This window comes from Lissotriton helveticus, chromosome 7 (genome assembly GCF_964261635.1).
Source record: "Lissotriton helveticus chromosome 7, aLisHel1.1, whole genome shotgun sequence".
Taxonomy (NCBI): Eukaryota; Metazoa; Chordata; class Amphibia; order Caudata; family Salamandridae; genus Lissotriton; species Lissotriton helveticus.
The window spans coordinates 1,044,895,294-1,044,921,918 of record NC_136068.1 but is presented as its reverse complement, the minus strand read 5'-3'; the positions used below and the strand labels follow the sequence as shown (position 1 = coordinate 1,044,921,918).

General features: G+C 44.4%; 1 protein-coding gene across 1 annotated transcript in view; it reads right to left on the bottom strand.

Moving 5' to 3' along the window:
• The window catches only part of TMEM235 (transmembrane protein 235), a 472,116-nt gene that overhangs the window by 347,162 nt on the left and 98,329 nt on the right, over nt 1-26,625 (bottom strand). The gene's annotated exons all lie outside the window — the stretch shown is intronic.

Genomic DNA, 26,625 nt, shown 5'->3' with positions numbered 1-26,625 from the left:
ACAAGATCGCGGACATACACAACAGCTTCAGCATCCAACCGACGCACGCCACGACCACAGCAACGCCGCCCACCACCACTCTCCGCGCCTGGACTACGATCAGCACCGAAGACACCATCCGCACAATGAACTCCACCCACTCCGGATCCCCAACCGACCCCTGCCCTCACCACGTCTTCAACAAGGCCGACGTGGTCATCGCACCCCACCTGCGGGACATTATCAACACCTCCTTCGACACCGCCACCTTCCCGTAGAGCTGGAAGCACGCAGAACTCAGCGCTCTACTCAAGAAACCTACAGCGGACCCCACCGAACTCAAGAATTACCGTCCCATCTCGCTCCTCCCGTTCCCGGCCAAAGTCATCGAAAAGACCGTCAACAAACAGCTGGCCGCCTTCCTCGAGACGAATGGATCCCTCGACCCCTCACAGTCTGGCTTCCGAGCCAACCACAGCACCGAGACCGCCCTCATCGCTGCCACCGATGACATCCGAACCCTGATGGACAACGGAGAAACAGCGGCCCTCATCCTCCTAGACCTCTCCGCGGCATTCAACACTGTCTGCCACCGCACCCTAGTGCAGCGCCTCGGCAACATCGGAATCCAGGAGAAGGCACTGGAATGGATCACCTCCTTCCTCGACGGAAGAACACAGAGAGTCCGCCTACCACCGTACAAGTCAGAGGCCACCGAAGTCATCTGCGGCGTCCCCCAAGGATCCTCGCTGAGTCCCACCCTCTTCAACGTCTACATGAGCCCCCTCGCGGCCATCGCACGTAAACACAACCTCAACATAATCTCCTACGCCGACGACACCCAGCTGATCCTCTCCCTGACCAACGACCCCGCCGCCGCCAGAACCAACCTGCACGAAGGGATGAGAGATGTAGCCTGAAACTGAACTCAGACAAGACGGAGGTCCTCATCCTGGGCTCCTCGCCCTCCGCCTGGGACGACTCCTGGTGGCCCCCCGCCCTGGGCTCCGCACCCAAACCGACGGACCACGCACGCAACTTGGGCTTCATCCTGGACTCCTCCCTCTCCATGACCAGACAAGTCAACGCCATCTCCTCATCATGCTTCAACATCCTACGCATGCTAAGGAAGATCTTCTGGTGGATCCCCACCGAGACCAGGAAGACCGTCACCCAGGCCCTCGTCACCAGCCGACTGGACTACGGCAACGCTCTCTACGCCGGAACCACCGCCAAGCTCCAGAAGAGACTCCAGCGGATCCAGAACGCCTCAGCCAGACTCATCCTCGACCTCCCACGAAACAGCCACATCTCCGGACATCTGAGAGACCTGCACTGGCTCCCCGTCAAGAAAAGAATCACCTTCCGTCTCCTCACCCACGCACACAAAGCCCTACACGACCAAGGCCCGAGCTACCTCAACAACCGAATCAACTTCTACGCTCCCAAGCGCCACCTCAGATCAACCAGCCACGCCCTCGCCGCCGTCCCCCGCATCCGAAGAGCAACAACAGGAGGAAGGTCCTTCTCCAACCTGGCCGCCAAGACCTGGAACTCCCTCCCGACTGACCTGCGCCTGACCCAAGACCACCTCGCCTTCAGGAAGAAGCTCAAGACCTGGCTGTTCGAGCAGTAACGGCACCCCCCCTCCTAGCGCCTTGAGACCCTACGGGTGAGTAGTGCGCTCTATAAATGTCTTGATTGATTGATTGATTGATTGTACTAAAAGAAATGTGTACTGGAAGTACCTATGATTCAAGTACAAATGTCAATACTTACACTTGTACTTAGTTTGTTTAATAGACGGGACAACTGTACTTTCCTGATAATTTGCATTGGTGTAAAATGCATTTAGAAAAAAACTAAACTATTAATGAGTCTAACAAAATAAATCAGGCATCTTCCGCTTACTTTGGGAGTGATGAAACTTGGGGATCCAGTGAAATATGGAGGTCCTCTGCCTCGACATGCCATCATATAAGCACTACGTTTACAGCTTTAGGAATGTCACTTACAAATCATCAACATCATGCGTTTAAGTCTAATTAGTTCAACAGACCCTTCAACAATAAATGCATTAAAGTGCTTGGTGCGTGGCCCTCTTGGCTAGGTTTGGCGGCCAGTTTGGGAACCACTGCTATAGGAAGATCTCTGTCCCAGTGGCAGAGATCTCCGTTTATGTGAGAATAGTTATTAGTAGTAACTTTACACTAAAATCTTAATATGTGCAAATCCATATTGAATGCCTCTTGTCATACATACATGGTGCCCTGAGGTGTTGATAGAGAGCGACTCTCTTTTAAATACCTTGGGATTTACATCTCTTGTCTCCCAGACCTGGCAAAGATCCTCAATTTTCAGCCCCATATGTGGGCTTTAAATAAGGGTTTGCGTAAATGGGGTCACCTGCCGCTTAACCCAATGGGCCGTACAGCCTTATTTAAAATGATGTGCCTTCCTCGCTTTCTCTATGTTTTGACGCACTTCCCTCACCGATCCCCTGGAAATGTTTCCAATCACTCAGGGCCTTCTTCTGGACAGAGGGTGGGGGAGGAGGGGGGACACCAGTTGGCCTTCACCTCTGCAAGAAAGTCCCCATATGATGGGGGCCTTGGAATGACTGATTTCAACGAGTATTACTTGGTTGCGCACCTAGTACAGATCACTGATTGGTTTACCAGGGGGTGGTACGTCCCCACTTACCGCGTTGAACTACACCTTATGAGCCTTGATAATCTCCTTGGCTTTACTCTATGGTAACCTGATACCACACACTCTTCCTTCCTGAATCCGAGTGACACTACTCTGTTGAAGAGCGGCCCTGAATTCTATCCATTGGGAACGTCGTCTTACAGGAATGACGCTGATGTGGCAGGGTACAGGGCTCCAGCAAGTATCGGGCCTTCAGGGGTTCACACAGTGGAACAAAATAGGAATTACTTATTTGGATGATGTTTGCAGAGGGGGGACACTGATGTCGTTTCAGGAGCTACAGGACCTTTATCGCTTCTTCCACACGCAATCCTTTTGTTACCTTCAATTGCATCATGCCTTGCTTGTCTACATCTCAGTTGACATCCAAATCCCCAAATATGATTCTCTTGAAGCTAAACTGCTGATAGGAAGATTGTGCAATGGAGCCATTTCCATGCTTTACCGTTCCTTGATGATCAACGAACCTGCATCGTTTTCTCCTTCTGCGATGTAGGTGGGAGGTTTAGGTGGTTGAATTGGATGGCATTTTTTAACTTTTGGGGAGGGATAGAGAGATATCTCAGGTGCTGGGCCACCACATTGACCTGCGTCCTTGGACAGCCCTGCTGGGTCTCCTGGAAGAAGTTGGAGGGCCGAGATCAGAAAGAGCATTTATTGAAGTAGCCACTTTGGTGGCCAAGAGAGATATTGCTCAAGCTTGGAGGCTGCATGCACGCCCTTCTTTGGCAGTATTGAGGAAGGGGGTGGACTGGTGGGTGAGAGCCGATCTATGAAGCATGGTGATGCCCCCAAAAACATGATATGATAAGATAAGGTGTGGGTAGTGGGTATATTATGGACTACTGGTGTGATGCTGCTGTTTACAGACATTTCTGGTCTGTTGCAATACCCGATAAGCACTATGATAATGTACATTGATTGTTGGTGAATGCTGCTAACTGGTAAAGCCAATAAAATGTGAATATTAATATAAAAATAAAAACGATGTCTTAAATGTCTCTGCACTCTGAACCAAGGGGGTGTAAACACTCAAGTTTGAACGTATGTGAAATGTTACACTCAGAAATGGTGAATAGCAGAAAAGCGTAGACCTACACCAAAGTGTGAGTGTAAATGTACAGATGAGTAAATCTACATGTAAATTTACCATTGTGAATAGGGCCCCAAGATTTTATCATATAAACACTATGGGCCCAATTCATAAATTCACACGCCTTAAACTTAGGTGCACAAAACACATATTTTGTAAGTGCTAGACCTCATTCCTGATTCATACAAGGGGTGGGCTTCTGAGCATTTCTGAAAAAGTATCTCTGTAAAAGTGTGAGTATTTACCAACAATTTAGTGTCCCACCATAAAAGTATTCATAAATGTACTGAGGTCTAGCATGATTAAATGTGTTTCAGAATGAGAATGCAGAGGAAACACCCCAAAACGGAATGGATTAGTTGGAAGATGTTTCGTCATGGAGAAAAAAGTTAAGAAAAACATTTAAGCACAAATGCCGTTTTGCATATATTTCCCCATGTAGTTTTTTTGTAAAAAGTGCCTGCTAGACATCTCACAGTAAACGTTCCGTTTTGTTTTTTACAACTCACACTATGGCCCTCCTTACGAGTGGCACAATTAATTGCAATATGTGCGGTAAGTTCTGTTTTGTCACATATAGCAATTATGAGTTCAGTGATCAGGTCAAAACTGCCAATTTTTATTGGGGAAAATAACCAGCATGTACCCAAACATGAAGCTTTTTGTGCAGTAAAGACCAAAATCTACGTTATTCCCCAAACCCTCTTAACTGGATGGTATTTATTGCACCTGATAAATTACATCTCTGAGTCGGAAATTATCGTTTGCGACAAATATCACACCAATTATGGAGCCACTCGAGATGAAGGCCTAAATATATTGGAAAAAGTGCCGGAAATTGGCCTATATACTTTTATGAATCTTCTAGTACCAATGTATACTTGGAATAAATATGGACTCCATTGTGTATGAACCCCAAAACACCCTTAGCATGTTTACTTGTCCAGGGCCGATATAAAAAAAATATTAAGTATCTCTTAATTAATTAATAGTGATAATAAAAATCGAATCTAACATGAAATAAAATGATTTTCTTATAATTCCATTCAATGCCCAAAATATACCACTTTAATAGTTCACCTTGAACTGCTCTCTCGTTAGCCAATAGCATTCTCCATTGTTAGTCGATTTCAGATTCTCTACTTTTCTTACTTTTAGATTCACCCGCTAATTCACACTGGTGTTGTACTACGTATATAGTAATGGATAAAATGGCGTAATGCGGGGGGCGTGGCCGACGCCCAGAGAAGATGGCGGCTTACCCGTAACTCTCCCGGGTCGCGGGAGACGGAGGCGAGCCCAGCGCGACTCCATGCGCTTCTTCATGTTACCGGACGTCGGGAGATGCCGTGAAAAGACCTGAAGCGTCACCGGGCCGGGAAATCTCCTTGAAGCGTTTTCGATCCTTTTGCGGGCCGAGTGTGCGGAGCTCGATCAGGTTAGCTCCTGACCGCCATTTTGGATTCCCGCTGACGGAGCTTGCTCCTACGCGGTTCTTGACGCATTACAAGTTATCTCCTCACAATTATAACTGATGCTTGCGCTTTCTCCTCGTGCCCTGCATTATTTTCTTTAACTTGCACGCTTTCACTGGCTGCTTGAATTTCGCGCTATTTTGCGCGTCGCAATTCCTGTCACCGCCCACTGAAGCGGTCACCTCACGACTCATTACGGGACTATTCTACGCACCTGCCTCAACGAGGATCTTTCTCCCCTAATTAATGGCGTTATAAACTCTCAATCTCAATTTTTGCAGCTGCCAAATGCCCTTATTGTCATTTCTTTTGGCTTCATTACTTTGTGACTTTTTATATTCCATTTTCTACTATTGCCGGATTGAAGAGATGACCCTATACTGGATTTATTCATTACTGGTTGCTAGCTGTACTATTTAATCCTGTTTTATTATTACATTTCAACTCTGATGGTAATATTCATCTCAAGTGTGTCTGCTTCCTTGTGTCCTAAACATGTTTTAGTGCTCTCACTGTACTTGTATACATTATTTTATTGTGTTGATGGTATGTCCGTGCACACCTATTTAAAACAATGTTCCAACAAGTTCTTTTTGGCGCAATCCTTGTCGCACTGCGTCTCTCAGTGCCTTTTCAAATTGTGAGAGTATGTGATGGTTAGGTCACTAGGGATGCACTCATTTAACATGAAACTGACGGAGTTTCTTCACTCATTTTCATTTATAAGTTATCCAAGACAGAATGGAGCACAATCATAAACTTATCAAACAATCAAGAATTAACCTTCCAAAGAGCCGACAAAGGAGGGGCTCTAATAATCATGGACACCATCTTCTACGAAAATAGTGTTAATGAACACGTGAATGACCATAACACATATATACTTCTAAACGCAGACCCGACAGAAGAGTACCAAAAAATTCTCATATCAATCTTGGAACATGCATTAAACATGAAATGGATCGATGAAAATACCTACAAATTTTTAGACACTAAGTATCCTCGCAGACCGAAACTATATATGTTACCAACAATTCACAAAAACGCCCAGAAACCAGCTTTCAGACCCATTGTGTCAGCTTGTGGGTCAATATCAGAAAGTATTGGTAAATATGTTGATTGGTATCTGCAGCCCATCATACAGGAAAGTCAAACCTACATAAAAGACACAACAGCCTTTCTTAATTTACTCAGAACTATTCAACTGGAAGAAGACACAGAATATTGGTTATGTACAGTAGATGTCGTGTCATTGTACACCTCAATCCCACATAACGAAGGCCTAGAGGCTCTTGAATGGAATCTATTGAGAGACGAAGATTGTGAAGCCAACAAAATATTTCTCATCGAGTTGATGCACTTTTCACTTTACCACAGCTATTTTGAATGGAAAAATAACTTTTACAACCAATGTAACGGTACCTCAATGGGCTTCGGGGGGGGCCCCCTCGTATGCTAACTTGTTCATGTCCAAATTCGAATATGACAATATTTTAAACAACACAAACTGGACCACCAATCTGGTGATATTCAAAAGATACATTGACAATTTATTTTTGATCTGGAGAGGAGAAAAGGATCAACTTTTGTCCAATATTGATTTATTAAACCACTTGAACCCCAGAATCAAATTTACTCATACCATTCACAAGGAAACTATATCATTCTTAGATGTGCAAATCACAATTGCCAATCATCAAATCCAAACTAAAGTACACAAAAAAGCTACAGATCGCAATTCCAGCTTGCTCTTTCAGAGCTTTCACCCCGAAACTCTGAAGAAACATTTACCTACGTCGCAATTCATTCGCTTGAAAAGAATCACTTCTGATGCTCACATTTTAGAAAATTCTTTGACAGAGCAACAACAACAATATCTTTCAAGAGGATACCCTAATGAGATTCTAGAGGAATCCCTAAAAAAAGTAGCCAAACTACCAAGAGAAAGTTTACTAATGCCGTCAAAACAAACCACAGAACAAAAAACAGTGTGTGTTTTGAAATTCTCAACTGAAGCTAAAAAGATCAAGAAAATCATCAACCGACATTGGTCTCTAATAAAAGCTGAACCTGATCTACAAAATCTGTACAGTGAACATGTGACTTTCGCTTTCAAAAGATCCAAAAACATGAAAGAGATTCTCACTGCAAAAAAAGAAGTTAAATCACAACATAAAGGATTGGCAAAATGTCTGAATTGCATACATTGCAATAATGTAATAACTGGAAAAACTTTCATGCATCCTACAAAAGGCCATAAAATAGACCTGCAATACAAAGGAACTTGTGATTCAAAAAATGTGATCTATGCCATCAAATGCCCATGTGGTAAAATATACGTCAGTCAAACTGAACGCAAGATCAAAATAAGAATGTCAGAACATAAAAGCAATATTCGTACCAAGAATATGAAATCTGCTGTAGCTACACATTGGCTTGAAGCCAATCACCAAATTGCGCAACTAAAATTCACCATACTAGAGATACTCCCACAACGCTGCGATATGGATCCAGTTAAACAGCGCCTACAGGCAGAATTCTTTTGGATAAAGAAATTGAATTCCCTTCAACCAACAGGGATTAACGACAGAATTGAATTTGCATGTTTTCTATGAGGTATTTTTCTATTCCAGCACAGCATAAGGCTTAGAAGCCTTCTTTACCCTTGTCACGAAACATATGGCACACAGACTTTGATGGACTAAGCCAATCATTTAATTCAATTTCCATTGTATATTACACAGGCTGTATATTTTTATATATTTTTATCTTTGACATATTTTGTTCACATTTTGTTTATTGTTAACATTGTCTTTATCTTTATTTAATTTGCAACTCATGACTTATGCGCTACCCAGCGCTACTTAGGGCAATTCTGTCTTTTACAGGAAAACTTTATTGAGCACACACAAACAGTCACGCCACCAGTAACTTTCCGTTTTTTGCCCTCTTGAGTCTGCATCTATGAAGTATCGATATACTTCTGATACACTTCCAAGATCTTTTTTGAAATGATAGAAATCGTTTATATATACGTATTCGAGTCTTGTTTTCGTAACTATTATTTACATCCCGATTCTAATAACCACGTTATCGGAACCCTGGCCCAATGAAATCGCAGCTCTTAAGTTTCTATGGCTACCTAGCCAGCGTCCGATTAATATAAATGTGTCCTACGATTTCTTATTGTTTTAAAGTTCATCCGAATTCTACATTATGTTAATTTTCTTCATTTCCAACTCGAAGCCGAAATACCGCTTTGATATAATTCCTCATTGCTTCTGTTTTTGTATTCTGTGACATCACGTGACTTGGCTACGAATCATAAGAAGCCTTACGATAGGCTTCGCGTTTATCCAACTGATTCCGCATTCGGACAGTTACGAGAGCAACGCGTTGCATGAAGTAAGTGTTTTTCGGTTTCCTTTCATTTTATTTTCAGCCGCACACACGGTAGTTCACTGCAAGACGCGGCTTATGCAGTCGTTATGTTTTCATGTAAAGTAATTTCAGTAGATGCTCTTCCAGTAAACCCTACAGGGATAGTCCATTTCGTCTATCATCGAGCACGCCATTTCAGCCTGTGATTTTTCATTTAATCCACATTCATATTGAGTTAGCCATACAATTTAAGAAAGTGCTTATTTTCCAAACATGTCGCTATGCGCACAGTAATTTTTTGCTAAACTTTCATTGTATCCCACAAGGTTATATTGTTTTCATGTATTGGTACAATATGAATTAATTTGTTTTTTTGAATGCTAAGGTCCTGTATGTTTTCATTCACAGGCCCCTGATGAAGGGTTATCCTGTTCAACCCGAAATGCATTGGGCATGATGTAACGCAATGAATCATTCATGATTATAATGAATTACTAAATATACTCGAACAGAAGGATACATTTTGAAGCAATAAAGTACACATGATTCCATAAGATTAAAGATTTATTAATTTGTGGAAGAAAAAACGGAAACTTATAAATGAAAATGAGTGAAGAAACTCCGTCAGTTTCATGTTAAATGAGCGCGTCCCTAGTGATCTAACCATCACATACTCTTACATTATTTTATTGCACTGGTTTGACTTATTTTCTATTTGATGGATCATTTACCATTTCTGCTTTTGAATTCACTAACTCTGTGATGGCGGCACCTTTGTTATAGATTTATTAAATGTTTTAGGCTATTTGGTCGATTATATGTTCATGCTATCCTCCACATTGGGTATGTATATTTAATCACAGATTCAATGTAACAGTATTTGAGTTATTGTGAAGCTTCCTGTGCTTTTAAATATTCTATGGGTAGACCCTCCAAAGTCCTCCATAACCCTACCACCTTCTAAGAAGACATTTTTGACTCGCACTGGTTCTATATATCAGTGTTTCTCGATGGAGGACACATCGGACACCATTCCTTCTTCTAAGGCCTCTTCTATCGCATCTACTTCATCAAGGTTTAGTACTAACAAGGGCTCTATAAAAAGACTCAAAAAGGATCCTCCATCTCCCCCAAAGGAAACTACTTCGACCACAATGGATCTCCTACTAGATGAAATAAGGGCCTTAAAACCTTTCATTGAAGAGACAAAATCCACTCTCCAAATGCTTTCGGATAAATGGTCGAATGTGGATAATCGGGTCACAGCCCTGGAACAAAATATGGCTTCACTTGAATCTTCTGTTTACAAAGTTGACCCTCTATGTGCACAAATCTCAGTCTTACACAAGCAGATTGAAAATTCAGAAGGATCAGACCCCATTGCTTTCTTCAAATCCTTTTTACCAAAATGACTTCATTTGCCAGACTCTACTACTCTTTACATACAAAGGGCACATAGTTTAGGCCCAATGCCTGGAGGAATAGCTTCTTCAACTGCAAGGAAACCAAGAGGTGTTATCCTGTACTTCCTTGAGTACACCGACCTGCTCATGATTTTATCTGCTGCAAGATCCATGAAACGTATCACTTGGTCAGGGAGCCCTCTTTTTCTATCTCAAGATTATGCCAAGTCTACAGCGGACCGTCGCAAGGAATTTTTGTCCCTTCGACCACAACTGCGCTCCATGGGAGCACGCTTTGGGCTTTTCCATCCTTGTCTTTTCAAGGTGACTTTCAATAATAAGACTACCACGTATGAAGATCCGTTGAAGTTGAAAAGCTTTCTGTATTCTCATAATGTTGATACAATGGAATTTGCCTCTGTGTCCACTCATAAATAGCCTACTTGTTTCTGAAATGTTTTTGCTTCTTCAGGTTCACATTTGCTGGTTATAGTTCCCTTTTTTGATGGTTACTGGCAATATGTTCTGATTTATACATGTTCGTATTAATATCTTTTTTTTTACCCAGACTTACCTTTTTGTCCTTTTTACCCTCACAGATATCCTTCTTGCGCATCATCCCCCCTACCTGATGTTTTTGGAGTTCGTGGGTTTCGTTCTTCCCTCCCGTTCTCCCTCCTGAGTTGTGGATCCGTCATTGTTCTATGTGGCTTCCACCCTCCCACCCCTTCCATGTTCTGGATGTTTTGTAAGTTATCTTTTCTGATTATGCCTTCCTCACTCTTCTCTACTTTTCTCTTTATTCTTTTTTCTTGCCTATTCCTCTTAATGACTTTTTCTCTTCTTTCATGGTTCATTCTTACCCTCTTTCATTCTCGTATTTCTTTCTCCTCTTTCTCTTTTTGTTCAATTCTCTTTCAGTTCTATGGATTTATATACAGCAGTCATGTTGCAAAATTTGTTATTTATTTTTATGACTTATTTCAATGCCCTTAAAAATAGTTTCATGGAATGTTAAAGGTTTGCACTCACCAATTAAGAGACAGAGAGTTTTATCGCACCTAGCCAAACTTAATGCAGATATTGCATGCATACAAGAATCACACTTATCCGCTGATGAATCTGTCAAGTTGAAAAGGGGTTGGGTGGGAGAGGTTTTCTTTTCCCCGGGAGATGGCAAACGTAATGGAGTACTTATTTTGTTCTGAAAATCTCTCTCGGTTAAGATAATTGAGACTTGTACGGACCGCTTAGGGAGATGGGTTTTGATAAACTTTACAATAGATAATATCCCAGTTACTCTGTTGAATCTCTATGTGGGATACTTGTAAAGCGCACTGTTACTCTACCCGAGTGTCCTGGCGCTGTAGACCGCTGGGGAACCCGTCCTGGTTTTCCCTGTGAGATTGTCCCTTTTCTGGGTATCTCCAGGGTGAAACCAGGCATCCCCGGCGTCTGTGGGGGGCCGTTGTAGAGATGAGGCAAGCTTAATGCCCAGAGTTGCCGAGTGTGTTCCCTGGTTAGAGTAGGCACTGAGGCGAGAATTATCGAGTCCGTTGACCCTGGTCCAAGACCCTGCCGCGTCGGGAATTGAACCCTGGTCCCGGGCCGTTCTCTGCTTACAGGTCTGCCGCCTCTAACCATTGAGCCACACCACTCCACACTCCTCTATGCTCCTACCACTGGTGATGCTACGTTTTGGACCGCTTTAGCTCCACTCATCACACAATATTATGGCGACAATTTCATCCTCGCAGGTGACTGTAACGAAGTTTTTGACCCATTTTTAGATAGACACTCTACTAGTGCCTATAGTCCCCATAAATCACACAAATCCTTTACACAACTCATACATCAGTACAATCTCATTGACGCATGGAGGCTCTGTAATCCCACGTTACGAGAATACTCTTTTTTCTCCCCACCTCATCAAACCTAAACACGCTTAGATTATTTTTTTATCTCACATCACCTTTCCCAATCCTTAATTGCTTTAGAAATTGGGTCCATATTGATATCTGACCATGCGCCAGTTACTATATGCTTGGACATCTAACAAAAACCTTCTCTAACTCAGAAATGGCGTTTTAATAATTCTCTACTTCTTGATTCTGACTTTGTTTCCTCCTTTACTTCTTTTTTTCATGAATACTTTTTATTGAATCATTATGATGAAATCTCCTTTTCTGTAATCTGGGATGCTTTTAAGGCATCCGCCAGAGACTTCATTATTGGCTATGTCTCTCTCAAAAGGAAGAAAGCACAACAACTCACTTCAGATCTCCTTTCTAAAATCAAGTGTTTAGAACATTCTTATTATACTTCTAAATCAAAAGATTGTTTAAACGAACTCCTCACCACTAAATTTCAATTTAATAAAGACACTACAAACAATGCTTCCAATTTTTTATTAAGATCCAGTGCTAAATTCTATGGGGGCCAAAATAAGGCTGGGAAGTTATTAGCTAATTATTTAAAAGTAAAACAAAATAAGATTAATATAGAATCTATTTTTGGTCAAGATTGTTTGTTGAAGTATAAGGATACGGATATCTTACAAGAATTTCTTCAATTTTATAAAACATTATACTCTTCTGATTCTAATTCTTCTGCTCAGGATATTTCCCAATTCTTTTCTAAAATTCAGCCCTCTTCTATTAATCCTCCGGATCTTTCCCAGTTAGAAACTGATTTATCACAAAAAAAACTTCTCATTGCACTAAAAACTCTTAAAAAAGATAAGGCCCCAGGCCCAGATGGCTTTACAGTCGAATTCTTTTTCCATTTTTCAAATTTACTTCTTCCCAAATTGCATACTCCTTTATCAACCTTTTTTGACTCTGGTACATCCTTGGGTTCTTTCTCAGACGCTCTCATTTGTATCCTTCCTAAACCTGGTAAGGATCCAAAACACTGCAAAAATTATAGACCCATTTCCTTGGTAAACATAGATTATAAAAAAAAATTCAAAAGCTTTAGCCCTACGTTTAGAATCCTATTTGCCTGATCTTTTGGGAAAGGAACAATCTGGTTTCGTTAAGGGTAGATTGCTAGCGGACAACACTAGGCTATTTTTTGATATTTTGTCCAAAACTTCTCATTCTTCACATTCTCTTGCGGCTATAGCCTTAGACGCTGAGAAAGCTTTTGATAGAGTCGAGTAGAAATATCTCTTTCATACTTTGAAGTGGTTTGGTTTCGGTCCCAAAATTTCAACCTTGATCTCTCTTCTGTACTCTCACCCACGAGCAGCTACTTCAGCTAATGGGGGCATATCTTCCTATTTTTCCCTTGCTAGAGGGGTTAGACAGGGTTGTCCCCTCTCTCCTTTTTTGTTTAACCTTGCCCTTGAGCCATTTTTAATGCGGATCCGTCAAAATACTAATATTCATGGTTTTAATTTCAAACACACCACGATTAAAATGGCAGCTTACGCTGATGATGTTTTACTGTTCTTATATCAGCCTGTTTCGTCTCTCCCCGCATTTCTGGATGAGGTTTGCACTTTCGCGCATGTTTCCGGTTATAAATTAAATAAAGATAAATGCGAAATTTTGCCCCTTACAAAATTTACTTATAAGGCTGATTTTACTGATTCAGGTTTTACATGGACCCCCAATTATATTAAATATTTGGGTCTTCATTTTGCACCCTCCCTTTCGGGTACTGTCACTCGTTGCATGGAGGACTGCATACAAAAAATAACTGCTCTTACCACAAAATGGCATCCTTTATATTTGTCTTGGTGGGGCAGATTGGATACGATTAAAATGATGCTTTTCCCCATCATTCTTTTTACGATTTCTAACATTCCATTTTCCATTCCCTTGAAATATTTCAAAAAGATCACTTCTATCTTATCTTCCTTTTTATGGGGGCATAAACACTCTCGTATGTCCATCTCCAAACTAATTCGGCCTAAGTCAGAAGGTGGTGTGAATTTCCCAAACTTCCCTCTCTATCACAAATCTTTTTTGCTAAATCAAGCATCGAAGTGGATTTCTGATCCCTCTATGCCTTTACCTCTGTGGTTTACTCTGGAACAATCTTTTATTCATCCTTTTAACTTTCATGAATATCTTCTGTTTTCTCATAAGCCACAATCCTTATCTACTCCTATTCTTAAGCATACCTCCAAGATCCTCCCACCTGCTTCTCTTTCCTCCTTTTTCGAGCAACCTATATGGCATAATACCTCTATTCTGATAGAAAATAAACCAATTTTTGGGAAATCTTGGAGACAACGTGGTCTCATTTGGGTTCACCAAATATTTCATAAGTAGTGCATCATTCCTTTCTCTCAGGCTGCTATCTTATTTTGTTTTCCTCCCACTTTTCATGCTAAATTTTTGTTACTAACGCATGCATTACAATCAGCGTATACTGCCTATATTTCTTTTCCCTTTCTTCAGTCTAAGGAGCCCTTTATCGTGTCCAAGTTACGAACCTTATTAACTGGTGGTGCTAAGGCCTCGAAGATTTATGCACTCCTTCATGCTTCAGCACTACCCCGTGCTAAAACTAAGACAGAGACGGCATGGGAAGAGGATCTTGATATTTCCTGGTCTACTGAGTTTTGTGATCAAATTTGGTTAAAAATACGCAAATCATCTCAGGCTGCAAATACCACTCAGACTTTATTTTTTGTTTATAATCGACTCTTATTGTCACTGCTCGATCTTCATAAACGTTACCCAGCAACTTCTGATCAATGTTGGACATGCTCCTCACCATGCGCAGACTTATTCCATTTACTTTTCAAATGTCCTCCTGGAATAAGGTGTGGTCCCAGAGTAATGCTATTTTTTCTTCTAATCACCCTTTTTCTATCACTCACATCTTTTTAGGAAGCATTTCTCCTATTTGGGCTCATTGTGCATTCAACACTAAAATACTAGACTTATTACTGGCAGTGGCCTTCCAGCAGATCACCAAACTTTGGAAGGATCACACCAATCTTTCTTATCAGGCATGGTGGTACGCTGTATGTTACAATCATTCATTTCAAAACTTTATTTCGATTTCATATAGAAACCAAAAAAATGTACATAACAATTTTAAAAGACAATAAAATTAATCAATCACAGTACATGTTTACATACTTTTTCTTAAAACCAAATACCATCAATATCTATTTCTAATCACCAGAGCTGATCTAATAAAATTTAAAACGGCATTACAAATACGTGCGGTTGACAGGGATAACAAACAATCATACGCTTCTTTATAATAACGCGTTTCAAATGATTCCAATAATGGTTTAAGGAAAGTGTTTCTTGGTACTTTATACAAAGTGCAAAAAAGCAGAAGGTGGAGAGTATTTTGTGAAACCCTATTGTTACAGGGGCAGTGGGGTAACTTTTCCCACCAACCCCCCTGCTTTGGGAAAGCAAACAAAAAATGTAGGGTACCAAGGCGAAATCTTGTAAGATAAAAACGCCATTGCGTGTTCATAATATATGACAAATAAAACTGGCGAGCTGGTTTTCCCCGTACACTTAATGCATGATCATTTGTCTTAAAAGAACCCAAACTAATTTTGAAAGCATTTTTAATAATCTCCTTGGCATCCCTACCAAGCAATTCAGGATTTGTAAACATTTTACCTAAACCTATATTATAAAAAGTCTCTCTAACATATCGTAGCCACGGGATTTGGGTGTAATAATCAAGCTTAAGACAATCTTGAATAATATCTTTTGTTAGTTTCAGATCTTCAGATTGCCAAACCTTGGCCCATAGTATTAAAGGGGCAACGTGAATGATATCACTTATAAACTCGATACCAACTTCTCCATGGCAGAATATATTAGATGTGCCCATTGGGACAGATAATAAACGTTTAACAAACTTGTTTTCCACAATTTGTATTTTATCACATTTATGCGAACCCCAGACCCCTGCACCATAGGTCAAGACAGAAACACACTTGGCTTTATATAATGATGTAATTTCTGCTACACGTCGCTGGCCTAATTTACTAGAAAAGCAGAAAAGAGCTTCAATTAACTGTGCAACCTTCTGAACCCGTGCTATCAGCAAAGGTTCCCAGCTCAATTTTTTGTTAAAGAGGTTACCCAGATAACAGAAGTTATCCACTTTCTCAATAGTAGCGTTCTTTACCACATATTTCCGTGTTTTAACATTTTTTTGACCACAGGTCATGGCAAAAGATTTAGTAAAATTAACACCTAATTCTAAATTGCCCATGAAAGTGTCAAAAGCATTCAGAGAGATCTGCATGCTATTGGGGGTAAGTGCCATTAAAACAGTGTCATCTGCATAAGACAACATTGGGATTCTTTTTCCATTTATCTTTGGAAAATCAGCAGATGTTTCTAACAAAAAGCCCTCCAAGCCATTTGTATAGACCAAAAATAAAAAAGGTGCTAAAATACATCCTTGTCGGACACCTTCAGTGGATAAAATAGGTTCTGATTTCTCTCCACCACGGCCATATCTAACCCTAACCGTTGTGGCAGTATGTAACCTGCGGAGCAGGGTGACCAGTGGTTCTTCAAAACCCATGGAGTCCATCATACACCATAATTTTTCCCTACATACTGTATCAAAGGCGCTGGACAAGTCCATGAATGCCAAGTGTATAGAACCATTCTTGGCACCCATGTACTTGCCCATAATCAAAGCAAGGTTCAGGCACTGCTCGGTGGTTCCTTTCCCTTAATAATTATCATAGATTAGACACTACATTTGTTTACCCAATGAGTTTAGCCCCAAAAAGAAGACAATTATGGGATCCAGTTACTTCATTCTTCGATATGAGTGCTAAGCGATCTTTGTCTCAAACTCCTCTACAACAAGAAGTTGCCAAACCTCCATGATTTCCTTTACTATGACATGTTCCTTCTGTTATATTATATGTCCTGTTTTTATATATAGATTATGTATTGTATTTATTTGACTCATGTTTGCCAAATGTTGCTTTTACCTGCATATTATTTTGTTGTTACTACTTGCCTTCTTCATTAATGACTCTACATCTCTAGCTGTATGTTTTTCTTATCGTTGGTAATATTGCAACCTACATATTTTTATCTTGCTTTTATTAATAAACTTCTTTTAAACTGAAAAAAATGGCGTAATGCTTGGTTCCACTTCCACTTCCATCCATTAATACCACGACTCTGTCTCTATGGATCACCATCTTAAATCAACTTCAAACTGGGGTCCCACGCCTCAATTTTCTTGAGGGGTCAGAATTTGAACCACTGCTGTAAATCACACAAAGACAGCAAACTACATTCAGAGATTCTGCATATTGTACCCTAAGCATATAAACAACACAAAACACCACCTTAAACTATAGCAGAGCACGCAACGAATAAAAGTGCCCTTTGCGTTTATCGTGCCTTGTGAACGCAGTTCATTGACATGAATTTCATATTTGGTGGTTCTTCCCCTCCCCAAAGCCAAAGCAACCCCTTTGGGGTTGTGCCCGGCAGGCAGCCTATATATTGGTACCCTCATTCGCAGGATCAGTCCACATGGCAAAGAGAGTCCTAATTGGCAAACTGCTGTTTTTAAAAGGTTGCATTCGATCTATCTCCGAGATGATGAAGCGAGAAAAAGAAGGTTTTTACATTACTTTTCTTTATAACGTGCCATGGATCTAATACCAGGGAGCGCCAGCCACACTTTTGGGTAAAGGTATGGGGACTTCCAGATGAACGAACAAGAGCGTGTTGGTAGCCAAGATCTCATAGCAGGGTGACTGCGAGAGTTTGATCTTCCAGTGGGCTGCCAGGGGTTGCTATAGGTCGTTTCCAGGGGCTAAGCTTGGAATTCTGGGAACTGACTGGTTGTGGGCTCGATGCAAGAAAGGTTGTGTGAATTCTAATGGAAAGTGAGGAAAACTGCATAGAGATAGGCTGATAGCCCGATGAAACCTCCCCAAACAGCAGGTAGGATGTGGGACAGAAGGTCTGCTCTCTGTTAAAGAATTAGTCTGGAATGGGCGCTTCAGGAGAGGAGTTAAGGCCCTCTGGCCAGACTAATACTAAGTTGGTCAGGGTCACCAACAAGCAGAATCTCTGAAGCTCTTCAAAGGAGTTCTACAGCCTATGATGAGGATAGAGGTGAGATGATCAGATAGAAACCTATACTGGCCAATGTTGGGTAGAGGAGGCGCATAAGGGATAAGATTTGAGTCATATGGGTGGCATCAGAGCTAGGCATGCATAACTGTGAGGCTCGGGGGGTCAGAGACCCCTATCTTACATCATCTTTGCTCTACCGGCCTATAAACGACACAGGAATGGTGAAAACCGGTACCTCATGCCCTGGGCAGCAGATGAAAGGCTTGTAGCTGGAATAAGACCACAACTCCAGTGTGCTGGCTGAGGCTGCAAAGCAGGCCGGGTCTTGAGACCCATTCGGGGAGTATTGGGCATCGATGCACTCATTGTTGCACCCAGTCTGAAGTGTGGGATTCGAGGCCCAAGGACCGAAATACTGCGGGGAGAGAGGTGGTCGCACCAATGCCGAACCTGGACTGGACTGGTGCAGGCTGCTGAACCTCTGCTGGAAGGCTGGAAAGACCAGTAGAGTTGGACAGAGGCTCAGCAGCTTGGATGGTTTAGAAGCTATGGTCCTTTCTTAGCTGCAAGAAGGAGCTGTGCCTGCAGATCCCCTAGGTAGACGGAGCCTCCGAGAAACGCTAGAAGTAGGACACAGCACATCGCCCCACATAACACATGCTGGGGAATCACAGACCACTGCAGCAGAGCTGCCCCCGCTCAGGTCTGCTATATCCTGTGCATTGGAGGGGCTATGTCCCATTAGCGCTGCCTTGCTGGCCTGCTCAAGCCCCTCGTCCTGCATATGCATCCTAGAGACGCCATGCAGCAGGGGGTTAGGAGGGACCATCGCCGAACACTCAGCGGGGCACCTGCACCAAGTTCATACTGGCAGAACCCTGACTGAGGAGATTAGACAGCGTGGCCAGTGTGCTCTCCTCAGCGAGCGCAAGGAGACACCCTGCCAAGGGCTGCCAGCCATTGAGAATAACAGAGCGACTTTGAGTGTCAGCGGCATTCGAACTCACCACTTGAGACAATGGGAAATTCTGAGGATATGTGATTAATCAAAGAGGACTAGCTTAAGTTGACCAAAGTGTTGCAGTACTCTAATTAGCACCTTTTAAAAAATGGTCCTGAGGAAAGCCAGAATACTCTAAGGCACTGGCTGAAACATGTCGACCATCTGAAGGACGCAGGGGGCAGTAACTCGCCACCCTCACGCGTCCTGTAGCCTTACTTTTAACCGCTGGTGACGGCCCAGTTATTAAAATTTAATTCACCCTCGGGTACTGGGACCACCACCAAGCCTTTTTAAATCACAACTCACTCAACCTCACTCACTGCACTCTCAGCAATATACCAGCTCCGCTGTAATCAGGCGTCGTAGCACACCCGGGACATACTAGGTGTCACTGGGTGGGCCCCATGATGAAGCATGCCACCAACTAGGTTGGTGGGTGAGGGCTTCATGAATACACCAACAAGGTGCCCGTGACAGAACTAATTAGAGTACTGCAACACTTTGATCAACTTAAGCTAGTCCTCTTTGATTAATCACATATAAACCCTCGGGGACACGGACTAGCTATCGAGTCCTCTCTCTCCCTCTTGTTACACGCAAATTCTGAGGATAGACAATCAAAGCTCGATATGGACTCTTGAAAAAGCACCCATGCGATGGTGCCCAAATCCTCCATACTCCAGGATCGGACCATCCTGAGTGAAGAGCACAATAAAAGCACAGACATGGGGCCATTCTTCAAGCAATGCAGACCATTCTAGTCGAAAATAGACAGGCTGGGTACAAAAAATAGATGCAATCTGAAGCAAGCTGGAAAAGCACAATGGCAGACTGCAGCAGGCTGAGCAGTAAATCTCCAATGTGAAAGAAGACCTGAGGGAAAAAAAAGTGAATCGGGCCTTAATATGGAGAAAGTCTCAAAGGTAACAGCAGTGAATAACAACCTTTTGGAGGTGCGCTCCCACCGAAACAACATTTGAATTCTGGTATTCCTGAATCTGCAAATACTGGCTGGCTGGATTACTATGTCGAGAAGCTGCAGCTGTCCCTGTTTGGGGTGGATTCTTTTTCCAAGTTGTTAATAGCAGAGAGAGCACACAGAACACTAGAGGCCAGAACCCCACACAGAGCACCTGCATGCTACCCACCTATTGAACTACAAAGACTGCAACGTTGCTCTCCAGCTGGCCCGTGAGATGGGCACCTTGTCATTTCAGGGCAGCTCAATCTCAGATTTTCCAGACTTATCAATGGCCGTGCAGGAGGCATGGCGCAAAACATTGCCAGTCAAACAAAAATCCAATGTGCAAACATACTATATGCAATTCTGTAACCGACGAGACTGCAGTTCACTTGACGCGGGAGAAAACATATATTCCAACCCTTGCAACAGCCAAAAGATTTCCTATGTACCTTGCCAGACACGAACCTGAAACAGAATTCGTTGCCGATGGCAACTTGCTCTTCATCCCCAATGGTGGATCTGGTCCAGGCGGTCGAGAACGACCTGCTCACTGGCAGTTGCCTGGATCCGTCCCCTGCGAGACACCTTACTGCAGGGCACAACTGCACATTTACTTGATCTAACAGTAACCTCCATCCTGTGGAATTCTTTGACCTCTACACTGCAGACTGAGGTTCCTTTGTCGGCCTACCTCAGAGGGGACAGATGATGGTCCGTGAATATGTTGAGGTGGATTCATAACTAAATATAGTAATAACTGGTCGCACTTACCAATTCAGCATTGAACTGGAAGACCTATTAGGGTCGCCTCTGATGCCCTTGACATAGGTCGATGGTCACTGCCTGGCTCACTCTCGAGCCCCCCAAAAAAGAATTTCCGAGAATGACTGCTACTTTTAGTAACACTTTGAATGCACCTTTGTTGCAATGTTGAAATTGTTTCTTACACTTGGTTAGGACATTCGTCCTGGTGGGGTTGGTGGACCACCAGAGTGGGAGAAGGGAGGGAGAAGCAGGGCACGAGGCCGGGGTCCACGCGGGTGGACGGCGTCCCCCCACTTCTTTCACAGTGTGGATGCCGTCCACCATGAAAGAAGTTAAACCCCACTAAAAAAGATGCTGAATTCGTCCCGATGTAATTTCCAAACACCGTGACACATTCAGCAGCTTCTGCACGTTGTTGTCTGCTTTCGATCACAACAACGTGCAGGCGGGGACGGGCTCTCTTATTTCTGACTCCTGCTGAGATACTCGGCCATAAAAAAAAAGGCAGAGTCTCAGAGGTCATCAAGCCTCCTTTTGTTGGAGTTTCCTTCTGGCAGCAGTCAGGAGCCTTACACCTGATGCAAATGCAGCAGAGGGGAAAGAAAGGCTCGCACCTTGTTAGCACTTCACACATACTTAGGAGAGGCAGCTTTTCACTTTGTTCAGGCTCTGTTGAGGAGATTTGCATGCCCTGTTAGAACTTCAGATGTGTTGATCTTTCCTAGTATTTGCACAAAATAAATTGCTTTTATATACGCTTATTACCCTTGAGGAGGCGTTGTAATAATTTCAATATCACTATTTCTTTTAAAGCACTATGGCTATAGAAAGCTTAACGCTGACAAAAGACAACATTATTTTATATGTAGCGTACAAAAAAATCAGGAGGGTTTGCAGGAATACTCGAAATGTGCTCGAATGTACTCATGATACACCTGGTAAACATAGATATGAGGGCTTAAGATCTGATATCACTTCTTGTGATGCCAGTTCCTGTGATGTCACGTGCCGTGATGTTACCCGCCGTGCCACATGCTGCGTTGCCACGCGCTGCGATGCCACTTGCATACTGATTAACTAGGTTATTCCCCCCCACTTCTGTTTTTTAAGACTTGTGCCCTAGGGAGAAGGGAATATAGTGTTGTTATAAGTTGAGTTCTATGCCGGTGACATTATGATACACACTCAGCTGAACTGAATGAGGGCCACTAAATGGCCAATGCCGCAGAGCAGCTCAATTGAGCGCGCCGATTATATGACAAATCAGATCTATCCATTGAGGAACAATAATAACCTGTATGAAATTGAATGTGTGAGGACTGAACAACCCTCCCAAAAAGAGGTGGATCCTCTCATACCTTGACCGCCACAACAACCAATTGGTCCTACTGCAAGAAGCACACATAGACCTGCAAATGGGAGCCACTTTTGCCTCATACTCGAGACCTATGTTCCCTGTAGGATGCATGTTTGTTCACGCGTGCACCCTAATGTTTCCAGCCATGCAGGGCCTCTGCTGGAGCGCGTATCAAGAGAAAGACTTCCTGAGCTTTCTTTAATCATTAGCACTAAACGATATTTTTCTCTTAGTGCATGCTCTTATAGGAGCAGTACATCTGTTCTTCCATTACTGTTCGGATGGGAGCCTCTGGAAGAGAAAAATATGACTTCGGGAGCAGGCGGCTGCTACCAATGCTCCCTGCTCCCTGCTGGTGTTATGGGCATTCTTATGTAAATGCATTTAAGACCTTTACAAGCCCTTTAAACCCCTTATTCCTTGCCAGAAAGCCTGCAAGTGGCTTCTACAGAGTTATGGCCGGAACTGCTGACTTTGAGGCTGGCGAACTTCTCGGCATCAGCTCAACATCTTGTGATTTGGGGGAAATCACATAATTTCCCTGTGCTTAAAAACACAAAATCAAAATGAATGTGACGTTGTGTAATGTGACTTGCGCTCATGTAAAATTTTCCAAGGGGGGCTTGGGGGGAGTGGCCAACCGCAGGGAGGTTCCCCTCCCCCCCCCCCGGCAGTTTGGGAGGGGCAGGGGGAGTGGGGGGGAGGCAGGCTTCAGGCTGGCCATCTTATTTTGGGCTCCCTAGTTTTGTAGCCCAAATGGAGCCCAACCATAAATTGGTTGAGCTCCTGCTCCCAGCCACCATTTTAGGTTTGGTTACCTGGTGGCTGGGAGCTTAGGTGTTTGTAGTTTTTGTGGTAGTTAGCGTGAGGATAGGTTGAAAGGGTGAGGTAGCATTAGAGTTTTGTCAGTTATAGTTTGCGGTACCTGGTTGCTGTAGGAATGTCGCGGGAGGATGACCGCGTTTTGGAGGCCCTCCGGCTCCTGAGTGAGGTGGGCCGGATGGACATCGTCGTGGGCGGGGCCGGCGGGGCCAGCGTGACAGGCCTCGGCAGGTGTGGCGGCGGCAGTGGCCGCCTGCACGTCACCAAAGCGCCCCAGGACGTCCCCGGTAAGTTAAAAGGGCCGCCCAGATCCAAAAAGGCGGCCCGGCGTCTATGCAGCAGGCTGGGGGGGAATTGCCTGGTGTGGCGGGCGGGCCCGGGCGTGGGGAGGAGAGTTCTGTTTTGGGGCAGGGAGCCTCTGCGCATCAATAAGAATGCAGCAATGAGGGTTTTTAAGACAAAAAACTCAGTTAAAGTAAGGCGCACTGCCTAGTGTATACGTCAAGGGGTATCTTGATGCTAAGTAGTAGTAATGGGCGTTTAGAGCGAGCGGAAAAGCCCTTAACCGCTCAAATTGAAAATCAAATAAAATTCACAGAAACTGAAAAACAGCAATGCTCTCGCACACAAAAACACAGGGTTTGTAGCTGGTAAGCAAATAATTCTCAACACAAATGTAATATTATACAAGGACAGATGCAGATTCTTGAATGTGTGTCTCAAGGTGAGTTCATTAATAGGTCCATAAACGGCCTTATTAGTCCACAAACAGCCGACACGTGTTTCGTCGTGTGGAATAGTTCACAACGACTCCTCAGGGCTTGTGGCAAGCCTGCGCGTAAGCAGGTCTTGAAGAATAAAAGGTCAATGTAGACATGAATCAGTATCAGCTGGGAGGTGATCAATCTTACGGAAGATAAATCGAAATTAAGGGAACCAGAGAGCAAGTGTGTATGCCTCTGTCACAGGTGAGCACGACGAGTTGCCGGTTTTTATATATTGTGCTTAATACGTGTAGGTATTAGGCAGTTACCAGGAGGGGATCCACTCAATGTTCCTTATTGTCAACTGGAAATTATACTCGCAGTCTTGGCGATTCATTCAGATACGCGGTATCCCTCCTCCGTGGGTTCCGATGAACGGAGTCCGTTCATCGGTAAACGGCGACCGGGAACCCACCGGAGGAGGGATACCGCGTATCTGAATGAATCGCCAAGACTGCGAGTATAATTTCCAGTTGACAATAAGGAGCATTGAGTGGATCCCCTCCTGGTAACTGCCTAATACCTACACGTATTAAGCACAATATATAAAAACCGGCAACTCGTCGTGCTCACCTGTGACAGAGGCATACACACTTGCTCTTTGGTTCCCTTAATTTCGATTTATCTTCCGTAAGATTGATCACCTCCCAGCTGATACTGATTCATGTCTACATTGACCTTTTATTCTTCAAGACCTGCTTACGCGCAGGCTTGCCACAAGCCCTGAGGAGTCGTTGTGAACTATTCCACACGACGAAACACGTGTCGGCTGTTTGTGGACTAATAAGGCCGTTTATGGACCTATTAAAGAACTCACCTTGAGACACACATTCAAGAATCTGCATCTGTCCTTGTATAATATTACATTTGTGTTGAGAATTATTTGCTTACCAGCTACAAACCCTGTGTTTTTGTGTGCGAGAGCATTGCTGTTTTTCAGCCTCTGCGCATCAGTCTATGGAGCCACCTTCAGCTCCGGACCATAGAGAGAGGGCCGTTTCTGCCCCCGTTGCGAGGGGAAAGCGGGGGGAGGGCGGTCTGGAAAGTTGCGCTTCGCATCTTTGTCGTTCTTGTCCGATGGGCAGGCGGCGGAGGAGGCGGGGCGGGCCGGGGGCCTGGGGTTGGCAGCGTCATCGGTGATATCGGGCTCCGGCAGCTGGGAGGCGGGTGGGGCGGGTCTTTCCTCCCCCGCACGCGCACATTTGGCAACGAATGAGCCCGGTGGCGCGGAGGGAGTTGAAGGGTAGGGGTGGCGGCCCTGGGAGCGAAGGAGGGGGAGAGCCTACAAACCTTAGGGCATTCAAACTGGGCGGCCCCTGTTCAGGGTGAAGAAGGCATGACATTCGGGGGGCATATCTCTAGCTCCTTGCTGTTCTCGGCGCCCGGTTCATGTACGGGCAGGGCATTGTCTGGGGGGGGGGGGGGGGGGGGGGGGAGTTCCTTGGGGGAGGGTGAATGGGCACAGGTGGGAGGTTTGGCGGGGAGAGACGCTGATCAGTCAATTGATTTAGATACAGGTGGGGGGCCCGGCGTGGGAGGATTTGGATATTTTTCCTTCTTGGGCAGGGGGGATTCGGGGCCTCGGAGGGTGTGGGCGATTGGCGGAACTTCCACCTTTGGGGCACGGAGTGGGCTCTGGGGGAACCAGAAGGCCAAATGTCGGGGAGAGGCCCAGAGGGGGTGCACGTGGGGTTTGGGGGGCAATTGGGGGGTCAGGGTGGGCAGGGATTGGGTCCCTCTGCGGCGGTGGAGGAGGCTATGTTAGAGTGGAGTGGGGAGGAGGAAGGGGGGATTCCCCCCAGTGGAGAGTATGGTCAGGGCAGGCGGGACAGGCGAGCCTGGGAGTGTTCGCCGGGCTCGCGTGGAGAGGGGGTATCAGGCAGGAGTGAGGGGCCCAGCACATCAGTCCAAACTTTTTCTTTGCAGGTCAGGGAGCGTTGCAGTGCTGCGGACTCGGTAGGGCAGGGTGCGGCCCAAGTACACCAAGGAGAAGGGAGGGTAGAGTCCTGTATGGCGCAATCCTTACCGGCGGTGGATCCCGTTGCGGCCAGCGCACGAAGGTCCAGCATGACCTTTCTGGCCCCAACTACAAGCCGCACGAGATGGTCGGCCATATCTGAGGAGATACTTTCAGAGAGGTCAACGCATGGGGGAGTATCGGTGCGTCCAGTCGGCTTCCCCGCATGGAGGCCATGAGGGGGCAGTTAAGGCTGGCGTTGGTCAAGTTGGGCTCGGTAAGGCCCATGGTGTGGATTTTGCTAATGAGGTGCTTCAGGTGGAGGAGCCTATTGTACTTGATTACGAAGAGGGCAGCCCCGAGGAAGGGGAAATGAGAGAGAAAAAGTGAGGTCCTCTCATGTGTTTCATAGTATTTTAAAGGCTCCGCAGGTGGCACCGAGCAAAAAAGCAGAAGCGTCTGGATACAGGAGAGACCACAGATCCTCAGTGAGGGCTCCTCAGGCACTGGATCACGCGGAGTCGGTGGCATGGCAGTCAGTGCCCATCCGGGCACCCTCCTTAGAGCCAGGTGAGATTAATGGACCCAGGCCAAGCCAAAAATGGTGTCTGTGGGGACAGGTGGTAAGGGGGGTGGGGGGTGATTGAGGGCAGACTACAAAGAGGTAAATATGTCAAGGACACAGGGGTGGGGACGGAGGACGGAGGGGTACAGCTGGGTGCGAAAGTGGAGAGTAGGACCAATACAGAGGCAGCTGGGGGGGCAAGGAGCTGTTGGCGAGTAAAGAGTTGAAGATTAAGAAGCTGCCATATATGGGAGTGATGAAGCCCTTGGGGGCTCACTTGATGCTAGCAACCAAGGAGCGTATTTGGAAAGGATAGTACCTGGAACTG